General features: G+C 42.8%; 1 protein-coding gene across 2 annotated transcripts in view; it reads left to right on the forward strand.

The window, feature by feature from the left end:
• Positions 1-5,100: 5,100 nt before the first annotated feature.
• LOC118796595 (growth factor receptor-bound protein 10-like) overlaps positions 5,101-19,200 on the forward strand; it is a 67,806-nt gene continuing 53,706 nt past the window's right edge. The window contains exons 1-2 of one of the 2 annotated variants that reach the window (XM_036555572.1): positions 5,101-5,142; positions 5,190-5,410. The gene's annotated coding sequence lies outside the window, so the exon portion shown is untranslated. Of the gene's footprint in view, positions 5,143-5,189; positions 5,411-19,200 lie in introns of those variants that run through there. The other variant, XM_036555574.1, reaches the window with a different exon arrangement.

Genomic DNA, 19,200 nt, shown 5'->3' on the forward strand with positions numbered 1-19,200 from the left:
AACCAAACAGTAGAATTAATATTGTACTCTGTAAGAAGACCTGTAACTTCTACTTCTGTGCATATCACCTTGATATAAAACCATAGAGTGTACACAAATGAAATAATAATGACAAATTAATCATCAGTACAGTAACATAATCGCAATAACATAGTTACGAAGAACTAGCTGTAAAACAGTATGTTAAGCTTGTGAATATCTGTTGTTCCATGTTCATTAATTGTGATTTTCTAGTTCTCTGTCAGCATATACAATTCTCTCATTCATTTGCTGCCAGTTTCCAAACAGTATTGTGAGCAGCACGAATTATATTATAACCATGTGATCCAATGCAATACCTCGTTTTCTGTGTACTTAGTAGTAGTAAATGCGAGATTCAACAATAATACGTGTGATTGGGGAATCACACTCAAATAAATGTTTTCCACACCAATTGCATAAGGCTTGGCAGGCCTCACTCACTCATTGTGTGTCCTTTGAATCGTCTTGTGAAATTCACATCGTTTTTCAACATTGTTTTCGAGGGTTACGCTGTTTGATGTGTGAAAATACAAGCGCCTTTTGGAGGCAAGAGCTGTGTATGTCTTCCCTGCACCGATCTAGATCAAGGGTCACATGGGTCTACCGGAATGTAATGTTTGTTGTTGTCCTTTTTTTTTTGGTTTTCAGCTGAGGGCTCTGCTGTTCCTGAGAGTATGCATTCTGCTTCTGGTTCTTTCTGTGGCTCGCTCAATTCTTGGTACAACCGCTGCGGGATGGGTTTCTTCTTTTACAGAGGGCGTCCCACTTTCCCCGGGCAACAGCGACCGCTGCGGCTGCTCCGCAGACCTTCTGCTGGTTGGAATTCCGGCTTTTTTGTGGGCATTCCGATCCGTGTTATGAAATTGCTGTAGGTGTCTGGCCCAGGCCCAGCTGAAAACCCTTTATTCAGGAAAACAAGACGCCGGATCAAAGGAAACACTGGGTGATTTTAAAAAAAGTAGGAAGCAGACATTTTTATTTTCAGATTTAAAGAAAAAGAAAAAACGTAACAAAACAAAAGCATCTGGTTATTTCACATGTCATGCCCCACTCAGCATAAGCACAGGAGGGTTTGTATAGATTCTTTTCTGCGCAAGGCCTTTGGTTCTTTTGAGTGATTTAAAAAATCCTGTAGGCTGGCATTTCATGACTTATTTTGCCTTCCATTTTATTGCATGAGAGAGTCCCAGCAGGATTTCAACTAAAAAAATCTCACACCTGCAATGTCGTTTTCTACAGTTCTGACAGACAAAGCAGTCAGGGCATGAGACTGTATTAGTCCTGTGATAGGGCAGTTATAACATTGCGTGACACTTTCTTTCATTTCACAAATCATATTCTATTGATTTACTTATCATGTCCATTTCAGATAGTAGTCAACACGCAAATGGGAGTCTATTTGCTACAACGGAATGTGAATTGTGTTTCCTACTCATTCCCTGAGCTGCTATAGACTTCTCTGTGCAGTAGTTCAGGGATTTGTGAATTCTAGTACTTTCTTGGAAACAGCTGTGCAGCACCATACGCTTCTGTATTCTTGCATCTTCAAATGCACCTTAGATGAACCTGGATAACGTTGTGTACTCAATAAACATGTAATCGAATTAACGATAATGCAAGGCAGGGTGATAGGAGGCTGTGTTTGCAGTGTTACTTTGAATTCCGCTGCGTTCACCACACCTGGAATCCTCACATGCCAGTGAATTCTTAGGCAGCCGAAGTTCCCCGCGGCGGGCGAGTTTCTCATGAGGGGAGAGCTGTGCTGTTTGGCTTCGAGTCTGGCTTTTAATAAAGCAGTGGAGGAAACTTGAAACGCGAGACACACACACAGGGCTGTTTGTTATGTAATCCTGGGTGACAAAGTGAGACGGACAGTTAAGGTCACAGCGAGCCGAGGGGGCCGGATGCCAGGCAACACGTGGCGTTCCTGCAACATTGCCGCGACGTTGTGGCGACGTCCTACCCCCCCCAAAACCCCCGTGCCACAACATCTCGGCGACGTCAGGGGGAATGTTGCTTGACGGCTCAGAATCTCCGGTTCACAGCGCTGTTTGTGCGCCATTTACACAATAGCCTGTTGTTTTCCTCAGGTCTTGTTGTTATTGCAGGTTAAGACTGTTTGCCCGGGTGCAAGCGATGAATCAAATGCTCGGCGTGCTCGTCTGTTACGCTGAGTGGCAGCCTGCAACGGTTGCTTGTTTTGGCTGTTAGTCAGGCAATGCTCATGTTTGAGCCTCTGGCCTGAAACCCAGGGATGGAAATACGGCCCCTGATGCAAGGCATAACACTTTTCTTGCACAGTACGTGCAGGCCTGGGCAGTTTCGCCTGATGAGGTGACAGGGACATCTGACAGGGGTTTGCGCAGCTCTGGTCTTCGAGATCTGAAATCCTCCAGGTTTTCTCGGCCTGTTTATTGGCCGTGCGTCTCAGATCCAGCGCAACGACGAGTTTGCTCAGCTGAGCGATCAAGGGCTGAGACTGAATGAAAACCAGACACCTTCTGGACCCCCCTCCCCCTCTGTCCAGGAACAGAGTTTTTGCTGCAGAGGGGGGCTGTTCTACTTACCAAGCATATGCGCTGGGAGGATCAGCGATCCAGGGGAGCTGACTAATTTCCAGAAATTCACAGAAGTCCGGCATAATAAGTATAAACTGAATGACTCTAATGTAGGGTTAGGAAACCAGGTCCCTGTGGGGCCACAACAGTTCTGGCTTTATCTAAATTTGTTATTAAAAAGCACATTTTGGCCTCAATTCATGGATTGCTTTCTGTCTGGAAGGCCACACAGTCACTGGTCTGCATTTTGTCCAAGCTCTGAGACACCTCATCAAACCCCTAAAGTTACCCTCTGATTGGTTCAACTCAAATACAGTGTGCGCATTGAGAGAAAGAGAGGCCAGAAAGACCAGAGAAGCAAGGTCCTCGGTCCACAACTGCAAGAAATAATCCTCGAAACACAAAGAGGCCTAGTCAATTTGTATGACTCTCAGCTATGACAAACAAGTTTATAAAAATTTATATTCATGTTTTCACAGATACATCATAACTTTCCAACTATTCTAAAATCACTGTTACTGTAATGATGTGATACTGTAACTCCAAGATCAACCAGAAGGAGGTGCAGGATGGTCAGATAACTTACTGGCTGAAAGGGTCAACTGGACACGAGCCACTTAAGTCCACGGTGCAGAGGAGGAAGAGAGACCCTCTGCGGTCCTATTTATCACCCACAGAGCAGCCAGAACAGGGCTGCCAGTGCTCCTTATTGCCACAAGTTGACAATTTGAGTATGACCGGAGTGGGAATGTCTGCTTCTTCTCAGTTTATCATATAAATGTGCCCTTCCCAATGAAATGATGAGATGAAACTATTTTATTTAACTGGGTTTGTAAAGGAGCACTTGAGGTAAAGCATCAAATTTAAGGGTCTGACAGCACTCACAACCCTCAGGCCCAAGGGCCAATACTCTTTATCATTACCCAGTACTCCATGTGTGTATGCGAGTGTGGTGCTATATATTGGCTGCCTTGCCTGACAGGTTTGTGAATAAATGTGTTGATAGCGTATTGGGTGAGCTTTGAGTCAACAGAATCAGTTACTGTCCTCAAATGGCTTCATTTACTTAGCAGGCCATGCATTCCAAGGCTCCTCACATACTCTACATTTTTGTGTAGCATTACTGTGTACAGTGTGGATATTTACTGAAGCAATTGAATCACTTTGCTCATCTGGGATTCAAATCTGCATCCCTGTGGTTACAAACCAAGCTCTCTAACTAGTATACCATACTACAGCACTAAAATGTCAGTTTAAGGAGCTTTTAGGAGCAGCGCCACTTGAACCTATGAGTTAGCATTTCAAGAACACATCACTATCAGGGCGAGGAAAAGTAAATAAAATATCATTTATTTCTTATTGCTGGTGGCAATAGGACAGTATTTTACTTGGAAATTTATAATTGGGAAACAGTGGGAAATGGCATTTGGTGCTCCAATCTGGTAATGGGAGTGAAAACAAAATGTAAAGAGAGAAAGAAACAAAACCTAGAAGTGGTTTTCATATAATTCTAGCAGTGTGGAGCTACAGTCATCTTAAATGGTGCCCCAATATCAGGCAGATGACTTAGGGTTTGCTTTGCTGTCAGCAAAATGGCATAGATCGAAACTGCTTCAAATGAGGTGTAGCAGGCTAACTTCAATTACTAGATGTATGTAACCAAACATAATCAGATGCACATCTGATAAGGTACAGAATATTTTCTGCACCATATCTGTAGTATGCTGTATCAGGGCATGCAGCTTAAAATATGCACTGATGCACATAATGGAATGGTGTCTAGGTTATTGGTTCTCCCAATTCAAGGGTAACATTTTCATTTAAAAACGAACAATTTTCAACATTTTTTTTCTGTTTGCCCTGTCCATGGTACTGATATTGCATGCACTTTATCAAACCTGCCATGTTCGTGAGAACTGCAAAGCACACCTTTCCCCCCAATTTGCCTTGCATTCAAAATGGTATTTTGTTTACTTGAAAGGCACATACATTTGAAGTCTCGTTTTTTGTTTATCTGGGGTAAATTGAGGACAGATGTGTTTACAAGTGCTTCCAAACATATTTTCAAAGTTGTGGAATTGATTTGTCAGAGGCAAAGAGGCCCTGCCTATGCTTTGGGTCTGACCACAGCACGTGGTCAACACGATCGTCCTAATGAGATCCAGTTAAGAGCGACTAAACGTGACCAAAGCACACCCCCCTTTTCGCCGTGCGTTCATATCACTGGAAAAAAAGCCCCAAGTCAGAGAGGCCACGGCTATAGCTGTTTACGTCACCTTAGACAGAGCAGTTGTACTGTTTACAATTAACGCTTCGTGAAAAATATTTGCCCAAGATATGTAGTAAATGTGCGCAGCGCGGCTTGCTGCAGAAAAAGCCTGAGTAACGCTACCCCACACTTCATCGCCCATGCAAATAATACACGACAGAGGGAAAAGGGGTGGGGTCTAAAATCCACGTTTTTGCGGAGTGCCGAGGAGTCTCCAAGAGTGCGCGTAGACTGCAGATCTCCACGCGGTGCACACAGCTAACGGGTTAATCAGTTAGATTTCCTGGCAGGGAGGTGTTTAGTGCGTGAAGGGGAGGAGGGTGGCTGCACAGAAGGTGGAGTTCTGTCTCGTGTGTGTTGAGGGAGTCAGCTGGGCGAGGATATTGTGGACGATGCATGTTTGACCACTGAAGACTGCATCAGGAGTTAAGCCACGTTACATTTGTGTAACGTTGCATCCATAAAGCATTACACCTCGAAAACGCAAACTGAAGCGCGTGTCTCCACATCTCGATTGTTGTTGTTGTTGTTTTTTAATCAGACGAAGGGCTCTGGCTCCAAGGTGAGTGTTTCATCAGATTGACTGGTTTTGCGTGCTCTTCTGATATTGCGAATAACTTAAGGTTCTCCCATTTACGAAGTTCAGTATGCAGTGAACTACTATCCGGAGATGTGACGCAAAGTTGCGGCTCGAGGGAGGTTGGACGAACAGTGTAGGAGGAGAGGGGGGTGAGGGGTTGATAGTCAAAAACGCCTAGCTAGCCTCAAGGCGATCAGGCTACCTGTGTTAGAGATTTATATCCAGTTTGTTATCAAATACAGAAAGGCAGAAGTTTCGTTATCATGCTTACAGTTAATTTTCAGTGCAAAACGTCACAGAATATATGCAGATTGTTGACCAGCTGCATAAACGTTTGATACAGTTAGCTTAAGTAGTGTTTGTTTTGTGGGGGGTGGGTTGTATCTTCGACACTAAGCTTAAGTTACATGTTTACTGACATCAATTAAGTGAGATTGAGAGCATTTCAAATATGATTCGTCATCGGATGTTTCTGTAAACACCATGTTTATTTACTCATCGAAATATACAGTCAAGCAGATCTGTCGGGCCGTATCTGGAGTGCTAGCTGGCTCGTTAAACACGCGGAGACCACTCATGGCACAATTTTACCCATTATTAATAAATAAGTAGAATACAGAAAGTTTTCGTATATGGTGATTCTTAACTTGTACTCCGCAGTTGAACCGAAATGGGGAAACATGCAAAATGGTCTGGAACCAATAATGTGTTACTCGGAGTATGAGATCACAGCACTATCAAATGGCAGACACGTTTCCAAAGCGTCGCACATAGTTTGCATTTTTGATATTGTTCAATTTTTGGCATTGCAAGTTCCTCATGGTGCACAGAACCTGTAACGTGGCGAATGGCATACTTGCCCAGTAGAAAGGTAAATTAAGCCTTACATGCAAAAAGGGCGATAAAGTTGAAATGAGTCTATCTACACTACCATCTAAAACAAGATGTTAGCATCTAAACTCACCGATCGCTGTTGTTAGCTAGCAAACATTACTTCCTCCGTGTACAGTATTAAATTGTATGAGTCGTATTAGCTGTCAGTCATACAAGCTTGCTACGTGAACAGCAACGCCTAATGAACAGGGCTGTTGGATTACTAACTTTTCCCTGCGTGTCTTGAAGCCGTCCTAACAGTTAGGTGACATGTTCGATTCATATCTAGTTTTTTATTTACTCTGCCAAAATTTTGCATGTACCACCAAACGTTACGCAGTTATCGTACTTTCCGTCATTACAGTAACAGGCCGTGACTGCATTGCGTTAAAACAAGTTAACGGAACTGCCACCTGACACAGCAGCTAACATTTCAAAGAACGTGCCCATTCTTACCGTCTCTAATCGTGCAAATACGAAAAATGAGAATCAAAGGTAATCTTAATGTTAGTCTGTCGGAGCAAGTATATCAGCGCAGAAGGTTCGGTCTCGCACGTTCCGAGCACAGCTTTTGCCAGACTCTTGACCAATGGCTTACTGACTTGAAAACATGGCCACATCCTTGTTGTGACGCCCCACCCATCAGAGCTGTAGAAATAGTACAGTATAGCAAGCTCGTTAATGCTAACGTAGAATCTTTTTTCAGGATTTTCCAATGAGGAGCACAGTGCAGAGGGCCTGCTCATGTGTATTTCTCAGATAATACTTATAGTGTTATTTGTTATTATATGTTTATTATATTTATATGAAACAATATATACTTGTCACATTATTAATTGGCAGTAAGTGACATTGTGAAAATGTGGCAACAGCATATTAGGCCATTTAATGTTTCCAAAAGGAATAGGCTATTGAATGTTTGTCAGCACCAGATTTTTGTTTTTGGTCATTATCTTACTGTGTGGGAGGCTACATTGAGAATGAGTCCAATACAGATGCCCCAGTGGGCAAGATTTATTTAAACAATGTCAGATTGTTTTCTTTGCCATGTTTTGGTGTTACTTTATTATATTACAGAGGAAAACACTATGTGGTAAGATTTTGTGGCCTACAGAGTTATTTAACACTAATCCCCAAAGCTGCTTGGCTCTCTATGGTATATGAAGTGAAATGTACAGTGTGCCTTGTCTACCAACTGCACCCTGACCCATAGCTGATTGTGGTTACATTTAATTGCATATCTTGCAAGCTACACTTTTTGTATGAGAGTTATAATTTGTATTCATTCTCTTTTATGCAATTGCAAATCAAATCGCTGGTCTAGAGATTTTTATAAACGACTAGCTGAAGTTTAGGGTACATGGGAGTTGCTGAATCAGCAGTTTTCTCGTGCCGTGCAGCAGTTACAGTTATTGTAGTATGAGGACCGTTGGTCCAGGTTTTTAACGAGGACCTTTTCAAAGACTGACAGCGAAGCGTTGAATTGAGATGCGGGAAGGCGTGTTTCAACAAATACAGCTGCTGGCGCTGCTAACCTTGTGGACTAAAGTAGCTGGTTTCACCTTACAAAAGCCAATCAAAAGCAAATAAACACAGAAGGGCTTTGCTTTCGGTGCCACTGAGTTCACGCTGACTGCTAGGGTGGATTTTGAAAGTAAGACGTCACTATGAGTTAGAGTATATCCTTTTATGTGCTCCCCAATTTTATGGGATGAATGAAAGGATGTTACAGATTTTAAAAGTTGTGTAACCTGCATGATTTCAACAGGTGCCATGGGCATGTAGTTCTGCAATTAGTGGGTGCATTTATAAAAGGCAAACCACAGTTTTTGTACATACAGAGATATTTTATACCCCCTGACAAGCCCTGATCTAGGACTAAATCTCATACGTACCTGGTTGTCTTGTATAAATCTGTGGTTGAGTCCTGGTTTGGAGTTGTTCTGTGTCTGTAAAATACCTCCACGAAGTTGTCCTCAAGCATGCAGTCAAAATAATTCTTCGCCCAATAAAATGGAGCTAGTTCTCAACTGCAAATTGCAATTAGACGAGTGAAAGGAGGCAGGCTGGACAAAAGAATGCAGTATTGTGCGCACACTGCCATGTTACATAAAACCCCTTGGTGTAAGATAACAGCGGTGCTGATTGGGGAGGCTTGTATTGGTGCCATAAACCTCATTATTTCCGTGCATAGCATTTAAATGTAAGGCATTAATTGATGCTCCTATTAAAGGAGAGTATTATGCTGCATTGTTCTGGAATAGTCCAGAGTAGAGCTTAGCCGCACAGTTCCAGGCTTCACTGTAGGTCTGCTATTTCAAGTTTGTGGTCTATATATAAATGATTGTAATGATGCAGGAACATTGAAGAAGGTTGCTAGGCCATGACATTAGGAGTGCTCGTTTTTTTTTTTTTCCTGTCGTTACAGGCTTTTGTGTATGAGGTGGTGGCAAGGACGTTTTCAATGGAGCCACCGTGACCGGCCGCTTGAGTGATGAGTTCACGCCTGTTCGGGTCCTGCTGATGCATGCTCCCCCGCCCGTTGCGTTTTGATACGCTGTTGATTTTCCAACAAAGGCCGAATTTGTCAAACAATCCTAAATACCGAGAGATAAATGGCTGCGGTGATATATAGCCTGAAATGGAACGCTTTTTTTTTTAAAAAAAACCCCTATGAAATATTACAGCTTTCACTGGAGTATGGCCATTGGTAAGATGACATTGTATGCTTTTTAATGGTTTTTGCAATGGACCGAAGGACTTGGAAGACTACTGTAAAATGCAGGTGATGCAGTTACTTTGTGGTAAATTGCTTCAGATATTGATAGGGTTCTTGTAAACATAAAGGTGTAGTAGGTTTAGTTGCAGCATACCTTTAAATAGAGAGCAAAACCCTTGTTCTCTCTTTGTCTAGAGGGGTGAGGGTTAGTGTAGTGGGAAAATTATTCACTGTAAGAAGTGCGTTGTGCTCAGCAGTGTGTATGGAAATTCCAGGCAGTCCATGGCCTCTGACTGCTTATAATAATAAGACAAACTCTACGTGCTGTGCCTCTGTTCTGCACCATAGTTTAACTTCTCAAGATGACAGTAAGGCTGGAGATTTATTGAGCTGCACAGTCATCTTACATCATGTCACATCATGTGAAAGGGGGTAAAGACATAGGTGTAGAACACTGCAGCTCAAACTAACACTCCGCCAGCCTGAGATACTGTACTATAGCAACATGGTATGAGAAAAACGTTGGTTTTTTCGAGACAGTTATAAGCAGTTGTACTTGCATATGTGTGTTCCATTGGAGCTTGCACTTTTCTTGAAATGAGACATGTAGGAGTCTTTTCTTACAAAATGTTTGAAACTTTATTGCAGGTAAAGAGTTGGTCAGATGTACCATGCGCACGCCAGATAAATGGCCTTTACAGGGTTGATTCATAAATGCCTGGTCCATTGAATCGTATGCATTATCAGGAGTGTATTTTCCCGTAGAATCACCTTAGATGTATTTTAATGGCTTATGTATTAAAACAACCACAAGAAATTAGTGGAGACTGTTACAACGTAGTTGCAGGTAGGCTATTACAGACAACTTCTAATAGCAGCAGATTTATCTTTTATGTGTATGTTGCGATCAAACCATCTTTTGTATGCATGAAGAAATGGCCGTGTTCAATCTCTCAGTTAAGCCAAGAGCTCTTAATGGATGTTTGGGTTGGAGGTGGTGCAACAATGCGGAGTGTTTATCGTTAAACTGCTCACCTTTCATAGTTTCACAATGGCCTATTTCACTGAAGTGGACCAGAGCTACGCTCAGCTGGGTGAAGGTTTGCAGACCCACTCTCTGTTTCACTGCTGTTCACCATCAGCGTTTGCCAACAGTTGCAAAACTACTTGAAGAAGTAGGCTGCAGTGAACACCAGTGGTAATGGCCTTTGAGGTTTTAGGTTTTTTTTTTTGCAGGAAATGGTCCAACCAAGTATTATTCAATGCAAGCAGGGCTCATCCTTGTTGTACGGAACTTGTATCTGCAATATGAATCAGGGTCATATTAAGTGCTGGTGCTCGGACAAGACCATCCATCTGGTTTAACGGGATCCCTCGAACCGAGGAAGCTCTCAGGAACGATCGGACATCTGTGGCAGATGGAGAGCGTGCTGGGAGTCGTCCCTGTACGGCGCTTTTTCAACCTGCAGGCCCACCGAGGCCGGGGAGATTTGTCACTATCAGATTGCTGCAAAAGCTGGTCTCCAGCTCCTGCCACTACTTTTGCGGCCGCCGGTTTTAACAGGCCGTTGCTGACAGCAATAAGGGGTCGGTTTTTAAGCCTGGGTGGCTCGTAGGTTCAGAGGTGGAACTGGGCAATTAAAGTAATTTAATATTCGAACACTTTAAAGCTAGTGAAAACTGGAAATGGAATAATTGTGAAAAAGGACCATTCTGAACAGTAAAATGACTTTTTGACGTACATTTTTTTGTTCTGAAGACATGTTTGTCCACTAGTTGTTGCACTCTGCTGTTGCTGTTTAAGCAAGGTGTGTGTGTTTTATGTAATGTCACCTAATTCTCCTAGTATGTAAACAACATTTTATGTTTAGCTACATCTGCTCTAGTTAGCTACATCTGTAAATCGTACATCTGTTGTCATAGCCAGACAGTATCCAGAGTTTGCAGTTTTGTTCCAAGAATATCTGGTATAAACAGCTTTGTGACAAAAAGCCTCTGGATAATTGTGACCTAATTAATACCCCAATATCCCCATTCAAGCAGTATCCAAGCCATCAATGTCCATACAATTTAATCTATAACCATCGTCATAACTCATCCCGATTTTGTGGTGTGAAGTATTCCGAGGTACCAGTTCCTGCTGTGGATAGTCATGTCATGAGATCATTCTCAATGTCCAGCTCTATATATGCTGTTTTGGAGGCGAGACTTTGAGTATTTGGGGCTTTACATTGTTAGGAAGGCGATTCACAGCTCCGTCTCCTCAGGGCAAATACTGTAAGTACATATTCACGTACATGTTTGTTGATTTATTCATTTCTGTTTTTTAACAAAACAAAAAAAATACTGTATCTGTTTACTGTTATCAGTAAATTAAATAATTAATAGCCACCCAGGATTATTCTGTAAGGAGAAAATAAAACAAGACAAAATTTTTGGTTGGAGTTACTAAGTGCTCACAGGCCATCATTTGTGCTAAGGCCATCATTTTCTGGTGTACAGTTGTCACTAAAACCAGCACACTTTTCCCTGGAGCTTATTTTCAAATGCTTACTGTTTTCAGAAACATGGCTCCAGTAATATGTGTAATATATGCAAAATAATAATCATTTTAAATTATACAACTGTTACAGTTTCAGAGACAAGCTCTGGATGCCCTCTGACCTTGTTAATGTACCCTTGATAATACAATAGAACTCCTGTGGTCACTCCTGGGAGACGCAGAGTGCAGCATGTGAATTTGAGCCCTGAGTATTATTGAGATTATCTCATTGGTGGCCTAACAATGGCTCAAACCAGTGGCTCCATGTTTTTAGCGGACTGGCCCAGTAAACACACTATGCCTTTGTTATGTCTCAGGAGATGGGAATCTAACCCCCCCCCACAACCAACCCCTCCCTACCCAACTCATCCCACTGCAGTGATGTTGAGATAACTGTTTTAACAGTTTAGCTCACTGACAGATGATCCTCTGCTCTTCTGGTGGGGGTGGATACTCCTACATTTTCAATAGAAATCATCCAGGAGCAGCCCTTTACCTCCTTTAAATCACAGTACCTAACTGTTGCCCCATCAGCAGGAGCTTCGTAGCGGTGTTCATGTGCTTTCCAAATGCACAGTGTGTGTTTTGTCAACAGTTCAGTGAGCTTATCTCCGTATAATGTTTATATATTTATATATACATGCATGTAAAATGACCACCTCCCATGACCTTCTATATCTGATGTGTATTGATCTGATTTTTTGCTGTGCTGTACTTCTATGCAATATGAGAAATCTTGCATGTACCCGCTGTACCCTTGCATATAGCCTGTTGGCTGAGTGTGAGAGCACTTTGGTCCTCCATACGAGCACGTTAGACTCCTGCAGGTGATGGTACATTACACTGCCTAAGCCCCCAGGATTCGAGCCGTCCCTACTGTGGTAAGATCCTTTTGTGCCCTGGATTAACCCTCTAAACCTCAGGCTGTAATGCAGCCTGAGACTGCCTCAAAGGTCACTCAGCTCATTTTTTTTTTTCTTTCCTGGTTGGCGAACCAGGAGCTGAAGGCACGCCCCCTTCGAAACAGAGAGGGAGACATGACTTCAGTAAAGTGGTTTTAAATTGCCAAGGGAAGGTCTGCAGCCTGTAATCAGCGCTGGACATTTTCTCTCCGTCTCCCTTAGCTGCGTTCTATACCGTCTGTTTACATTGTGTTTTCTACTTCATGTTGATAAAATGTTGTATGTGTTTACTGAGTAACTTACAGCCTTCAATGAGCAAGAATGCTTTTTGAAGAAAGGCCAAAGTTTCAAAACAAGAACCCTGGGAAGGTCCACTGAAACCAAGAGTGTAGAGTCATATACGTGTTTCTGACACACTGAACCCCCCCCCCCCCCCAAATCTTATTTGGTTACGCCCCTAATCAATGACTGTGGATAAGTGTAATCTTTTTGCACAACGGTTGGGTTTTTGGATTAGGGTTTGGTTAGCTCATCCTGGATCAACGCCTGTGGGCACAGTCTCCCCAGAGCCCCCCAATCCACCAGCCCAGCCTGACGCCAGTCTCCTTCTCGGGGGCTCCACAGCTGGACGGAGTGCGCGTTCATTTTCTTGGCAGATGCTAGCGAATATTTTCCACAAAGGGCAACATTCCAGGACCAGCTTTGCATTTTGTCCCGCAAGCCTCCGGGGCATCGGGCTGCAGCAGATCCGTGAGACTACAAATGACTTTTTTCTGCTTAATGTCCAGGATGCAATCCTGATGTCTGTGCTGTCAGGAAAAAAAAAAATGTGCAGAAGACCGACTTTAGTGTGCAAGTGCAAGAGGATTTACTGAGCTTCTTTGTGGTACTGAGTTCATATAATGTTTTACAGTTTGCAAAAAGCAAATGACAGAATGGGACGAAAAGAGCCCCACTGCCAAACTCAGAGTAAAGATTACTTTCTCTACAACTCATATCTCATTCTGTCACTTTATGGCACAATGAAACATGTGAAACTGTGCAGGCTGCATAAAAATCTTTCTACTTAAACAAAAATGTAAACCTACATTGTGCAAAGAGGGTATTGTGCTGTCTCAGATGGCTGCTAACAGAAATAGATTACCTATCACAAGCTCCTGGTCAATGTTAATACCATGGGTGTCCGCGGGCTGTCAAACCCCTATGTTAATATGAGAGTCATTAACTGGACAGATAGGGCAGTCTCACCCTGAGGGCGTTAGCACCAGCTAACTTTGCTGACCAGTCGTAAGCATTGTCCTCACTGTAGAATGAGATAAGAGACTGATTGCTAACACTAAAAAAAGAACCAGGGGAAACTGAGTGGCTCCTGCCCCCTCTGGCTGCCTTCTCGTGTGAGCCTAAGTGTTAGAGTCTTTACAGAAAGCTGGAAATTTCCAGCCATCGCACAGGAAGAGCATGGGGGGGGGACTGAACTCGGGGAAGGTGTTAATAGGCCCCGCACATCTTTTGCTGTACGTTGTCAAGGATTTGGAAGGCCGTCTGCTTGTAAGTTGAGTTAAAAATCACCCCGGATGTGGGCATCCGCTGAGCAAGTGGGACTTGCGGAGGAATGCTTATATGCTGTAGCACACCCTCCATAACAATGGCCCATTTTTGCAGGGTTTTTAAAAATGCAATCGCCTGCCTTTTCAGTGCATGGTGTCTTACTCATTGTCACCACTGTCACTTTCAACTTGTTCATTTCTGCTTGAACTCCTTGCCAGGTGTGATTTCTATCTTTGTTGGTAGAACTATGACACCCAACCAGTTGGAATACCTGCAAAATGAAATGTCTGAATACAGTATACAACGTTGTTTCAGGCAGATATCCTGAAACACATGGATTTCAACAAGTGCACATCACTTTATCATTTGTATTTACTTTTTAAATCTGCACCCTTAGTAAACTGTTGCACTCAGTATTTACTATTGGTCATCCATTTTAGAAAATGTCCTGATGCTTCATAGTATTTGGTCCTCATTTTTTTGCGCTGGTGTCAAAGCTGTAAAATGTACTTTTGTAAGGATACTATAAGGGTGCTCTGAATTAGCCTATTATCTAGACTAATTGATTAAATTCATTTATAAATTCTATTACTTAATACAGTTTTGATGATTAGTGTGAGGTTCAGTTTTGCAGTAAGAGCTTGTGTCATACATTCCTTGAAACGTGTCTAAGTTGGTATGTGTCACTTCAAAACAGGTCTTGTATTAGCAGGTGCTAGCTTATTTGGTTGACACAGGTTGTGACCCACCAATAAGCATAGTGCAGTATGACAGGGCCTTGCAGAGGGATTGCGTCTGATCTGACCAAACTTGCTCAGCTGAATACTCTGCAAATTGACCAAAAATGTTTTGAAAGCAAGCCGCCTTCCTTTCTGCAGGTGTTTCTAAACTGGGTGGCAACGGTATACTCATGTTTTTGTCTCAACCCTCATAACTCTTCAAAAAAGTTTTGTCATTTTTCTGTCCTGAATGACTCTTTGGGAGTTCTGAATGAACCGCAGAGGGGAATGCATGTTGCAGGGTGGTCAGATTAAAAGAGCATTGCGAGCAATCCAGTGATTTCTTGACCTTGCGCAAATGGAGCCAGTGAGGAACTCCATTCTGTGTCTTAAGCGCCTATCTTTAGTGACTCTCAGGGACTGGGTATAAGAACTCGCTGTACTTCTTCTTCTTGAACACTAACGCCCACTGTGCTCGGACAGGACTTTGACTCATCGGTGAAACGAGAATGCCCTCTTGGACTTTTTGGTTGCGATATGTGACTTGTGCCCGAACTCTGCAGCTCAAGGTTGCTGTTTTGATACTTGACCAGGAGAACTATAAATAGCCCGCCGCTATTTTCAAGGGCAGCCCAATTAGGAAGGGCTGGAAATGTATAGCCCTCTGGAGGCAGTGTGTTGGTGTAGTGTGAAGCCCGGGGGTTAGTGTGCGAGAGAGGGAGAGAATCAGGCCTCATCACAGTGAGGAATAACGTGGTGGAGATGCGCTGCATTTCATGGTCAAATCTGGAACTTCTTGCTTTAATTGGTTTTTTATCAGATTAGAGGCAATCAATCCTTCGTATCTGTACAGCTGACAACATATGTAATTTTTCTATATTTTAATCAGGAATTAGTATTCACAGTGCTGACCCTCAGTGAGGGATTATTCCAGAAATAGAAACAAATAATTACATAGCTGACGTGAACAGTGTTGAAGAGTACTGTTGTATTAAAGTATACTGTGCTCCTTCTTGATACATTTTTTTCTGTGACCAGCAATGCAATCTGTAGATATTTTTGAATTGTCTTTGATGACGGCTTCTTTTACTCTGGAAACATGAATTATTACTACACTATACGTCCTGTGCCACCAAATACACAGAGTGAATTTAATATACCAATGAAAGGACTTCCAAGTGTATGTGAGGGCATACACAATATTACATATACACAGCTGGCCTGAGATACAGCAAGCTATATTTTAACTCATTGACTCTGTGTTCTGCTCATCTGTGTTGTTTACTCAAAGGCCATACCTTGCTTCAGCACCAGGTTTGGATATGCCAGGCTTCAGCAAAAAAAAAAAAAAAAAATTGAAATCACCTTGGTCCGGTTAGGAAAAACACTGCTGTGTTTGATATAAAGAGCTGTTGCCTTTGAAAAGGAGAGTTTGAGCGCATCTATTTTTCCCCTCAGTGGATAGACTGATGTCTGTCAGCTCTGGGAACCTCTCCATATCTGCTCTTGTCAACAGGAGCTTCGGCCGGTTCAGGCAGCAGCACCAAGCACTTCGAACAGCACATGACTCATGTGGCAAGGGGAGGTTATTTTTTTCCTTCTCTTCTTTCTCTCTCTCTCTCTCTCTCTCTCTCTCCCTCTCCCCACAATCCTCAGAGTTCAACCGATGGACAGGGGTAATGTACGAGGATGTCACGGACAGGGGCGCCTCCGGGGCCCTCGAGGTGTGTTTTGTGATGGAGCTTAGGTGTCCCTTGTCGCCCGATCAGATTTCCCACAACACTCACATTATGATATTAGCTTTAAGCTCTGTCCTGACACCAAATCCCGCGGCAGGCCGTGTCTAGGGCACCGCACAGTCACGGGGAGGGGCCCTCTGCGCTCTCCCTTTCTCTTGCTGTGTTTACAGCTAAATTGCTTCGTTTGGGGAGCTGGATGCTGCTGTCAGCATTACAGCTTTTTATATCTTTGCTTTCCGCAGCTCCAACAGGTGTGCAGATTGAAGCGGGCCTCTCCGTGGTTGTGCGGGACGGTACAGTAAGGCAGTTTAAGAGAATCAGAAAAGCCAGAAAGGCCTTTATGCTTTGTGATGATTAGATGTTCCTTGGTTCTGTTCTCTGACTGCAACTGCAGATTTATGACCATGTGGTTAGAGAAACAGCTTGCCATCCTTGGCAGTGTAAGGGAACATTTAGGAAATTTTTGTCCTGAAATGGTCCCGATACTTGTGCTTAATGGATGTTCTGCCTTAATGTGCAGTGTATTTTGTGTTTATTATCTGCATTTATATCTGTGAGCACCACTGCAGTACTTCAGAATTTGGACTGCAGATTTAGATAATATTTCAGAAATAACACTGACATTGAAAAGTAATAACTTGTATCTTCACCATATATGTTGCGTTATTTAGAAATGTCAGCAATTGAGGGAAGCAGAGCAAAGATAATGTATACATCCAAGATGGCAGACTCTGCAGCTTAAGCGGAAACTGGAAATTCATGGCAGGCCCGGTTGAAGGCACGCCGACTGCGCAGTCTCCGTAGCGACTAACGGTCTCTGGGCACAGCCTCGGTATTTAGCACAATGGGTCAAGAGGTCAAGTGTTCCACTGTTTCGCACCCTTTGTTCTGTGTGGCTTCACAATGATAAGCATTCTAATGAAATCTGACTGTTTAGCAGGATTGTTCCTAGTCTTACCTTGTAGTCACCCAGCAGGGTTCCATATACAGGCAGTCCCTGCTTTTACGACGGTGCGTTCCTGCAAGCCCCGTCGTAAAGCAGGTCACCGGGAGCTGAATCCTTTCTCCCCCACAAATGCACTGCTGTGGGGGTTACTTTTGTGAACGCGGGCTCAAAATCCATGGAATGGGATTAAGACACACACACAAAATGCATTAATACTCTTAAGTGTTTATGTGAAAATAAATATACAAACAAAGTACAACGTAAATCCTCAGTACTGTGACACACGTTGCATGATAGTTTGGGAATAGCAGGACATGGAGAACAGCAAGATGCAAATCACAGAGTTCAGACTGGTGTGTATTTGCATGGCAAATAAGACAGTGCTCACACACAAGGGGTCAAATAAATCATCTTCAGCTCCCTCTCAAAAGTTCACTGAGTGAAAATGACAAACTGTACTATACAGTGAAAGACAACACAACCAAGTATACCAAAGGGGGAACCGACAGCTTTCACCGGCCCTTGTTTCATCTCATTCTCACTGCACAAGGTTTTGTGACTCAAAGCAATTAATAGCTGTGTTTTTATATATGTTGTTAATGTATGTTGAGGTAAACACAGATTGTTGTGAAAGTAACCGTCACTCAATCACTAAAGTCACAGTTTTGGCTTTTCCTGCCTGTCTGAAGACTAACAAGACAGACCGTCTAGTCAAACAGTGTCAGACTTTGAATGAACCTAGAAAATAAGCTTTGCCTTCATGTGTGCGAGCTTGTTCTGTGTTTTGCTGCCACTGCTGAAATGCTACACCATGCACACTGTGGAGTTCTGATCAGTTAGATTGTATGTTAATTGGTAAGAATAATGGGATTGTAAAAAGTTAAATATATATAGAAAATCTTAATGCCTGTTTCAGTGTAAAGTGTCAGTGCAGTGGCAAATGTTGGTGTTGTGTGCGGCTTTGGTCATGCAGTTTGACTAGCCGCAGTGCATCACACTGACCTTTGCAGTCATTCAGTCCTGGATAATCAATAATACTATCGAATGCTGCAACGTTCCATGTGGAAAAAAATCCACTGTAGCCAATAAGAGCAAACTTTAACTGACTAAACTTTGTTCTGACACATGCTGTTTCAAATACAATGAATAAATGAAATAGATCAAAATTTTCTGCTAATATCAATGAGCTTATAGCTCATATTTTTCTAGCATGGTCGTGTATATGTCAGAAAAATTGCTCGAGCAAACTATTACTTGTTAATTAGTGGCTGGGGGTTGGGGTAATGAAGGGTGTACATTTTTACACGGACATGGACAATCAGCAAATGAGAGGATAGAGAAAATATAAGAGAAACACTTGTCATTTGCTGAGGAACAGGATGCCACACAGATACAGTTGTGGCCTGTTGGTTTCAATAGCAACTTCAGAGCATAAAAAAGGGTCTTAATGAGATATGGCAGGCTTAAGGAAAACTGTAGTGCCGTGGAAGTATGAGTGATTCATGCTAAACTAGGTTCCTGCAAAGTCCCCACCACAGTCCATGGACCTGCTGATCCAATTCTGTGTATGTGTGTGTGTGTGTGTGTGTGTGTGTGTGTGTGTCTGTGTGTGTGTGTGTGTGTTCCCAGCATATCCAGTGCAATACTGTACATCACCAGAAATCTGGTTCAGATCACCCACCTCGAAATCACTGGTCTGTAAAACGCACACACATACACGCACACACACACACTCACACACAGGGCTCATTATTAGCAAGCCTCTTTCAGTTTGCTTACCGATC

This window comes from Megalops cyprinoides, chromosome 21, assembly GCF_013368585.1.
Source record: "Megalops cyprinoides isolate fMegCyp1 chromosome 21, fMegCyp1.pri, whole genome shotgun sequence".
NCBI classification, from domain to species: Eukaryota; Metazoa; Chordata; class Actinopteri; order Elopiformes; family Megalopidae; genus Megalops; species Megalops cyprinoides.